Raw genomic sequence first — 1,430 nt, 5'->3', positions numbered from 1 at the left:
TTTGCCCAAGAAGATGCAACTGGTGTGTGGTTAACTTAGAATTCCAACTTAATCTTCTTTGACTCCAAAGTCCATGTTTCTCAACACTGTACCATAGTGCTTTTGTAAAACTACTCGTGCTTTATATGTGATTTCACCTAATGATCAGTAGTGGTGGTGTTTTTTTTTTTTTCCCTTTCTTTTTTTAAATAGAGATTAAAGTGAACATGGGACAAAGCTATGATTCTAGCGTGATGTAGACTTGTAGTCATAGGTTTTTCAGCTGTCATTCAGTCTCTTTGACACTCAGTGTCTTTGTCTGTAAGATAAGGGTGTTTATAACTAACCCTAGAGTTTTGGAGATAATCAAATTGCACATTTTTCTGTACTTAACTAATATGTAGTATGTTTATACTTAGGTGGCAGTTTGTATAAAGGAAGCGCTGGGACTTGTGGCCGCACCCTGTAAGAATGAAAAAGTGTATTAACGATATGGAATCACTATGTATGTTATGTGAAGAAGAACAAGAGCCAGAACTACCGAAAGCGAGGGAGAAACCGAACAAGTAGATGATGATGATGATGAACTGATCTTGGTTGGAGTGGAACATGTAAATGAAGATGCTGATATGATCTTTGTTGGGATGACCTCAGCTTCAAAACCAGTCGTTTCAAACATACTGAACAGAGTCACCCCAGGAGAAAAAGGTATGGTCACTTCAGGAAAGGTAACGCTCACAAATTACAGCCTGTTAGTCATGTGACTCCTACATCAGAAGCAAAGACTGTCTTGACAGTTTCTGACTCTGAATCAAGATCAACAGGTAGTCCTATTATTATTGAGCCTTTGTCTCAAGCTGATGATAAAAATATTTCATCACAAATAGTACCTAATAGCTTCTCAGAGGAGTTATGTTCTTCTTTGATTACCTTCACAAGTTCATTGCAGCATCCAGTAGCAACAGCAGTTTCTGCAGAAGATATGAATAAAAGTCCTCATGTATCAAAGCGAGTTTTCACTTCGGAAACAAAGAGCACAAATCCCAAAAGGCCTAAACTCAGTGATGGCATGATAGGGGAACATTCTTTAGGTTTTCCCCTTCAGGTATTGTTCATCCAGTGACTACTCAGCAAAGCACACCAGACCATGTCCATACCTCACTAAGCCATGTTCAGCATGGAGAACCTTGTCCAACACCTTTGGCAAAGGACAATGTTCATTGCAAGCCTGTAAGACCTTTAGTGCAAAATGGACGGACAAAACCTGATTTTCCAAGTTTAGCAAGTCCAAACAAGATTGTTGATCTCACAGAAGGAAATCTGATTGTGTTACTTCGTGACTTCTACTATGGAGAGCATATAGGGGTTGGGCAGCCAGAACCGAAGACTCACACAGCCTTTAAATGCCTCAGCTGCTGGAAAGTTCTAAGAAATGTCAAGTTTATGAATCA

At 39.4% G+C, this 1,430-nt stretch overlaps 1 pseudogene; it reads left to right on the top strand.

Annotated features, from left to right (window-relative positions):
• The first annotated feature begins 471 nt into the window (after nucleotides 1–471).
• LOC120860098 lies at nucleotides 472–1,425 on the top strand (annotated as a pseudogene).
• The last annotated feature ends 5 nt before the right edge of the window (nucleotides 1,426–1,430 follow it).

The sequence above is a fragment of the Oryx dammah genome, unplaced genomic scaffold (genome assembly GCF_014754425.2).
Source record: "Oryx dammah isolate SB20612 unplaced genomic scaffold, SCBI_Odam_1.1 HiC_scaffold_8243, whole genome shotgun sequence".
In the NCBI taxonomy this organism is placed as follows: Eukaryota; Metazoa; Chordata; class Mammalia; order Artiodactyla; family Bovidae; genus Oryx; species Oryx dammah.
Note: the sequence above shows the minus strand (reverse complement) of the source record. Positions and strands in the feature narration are given on the sequence as shown.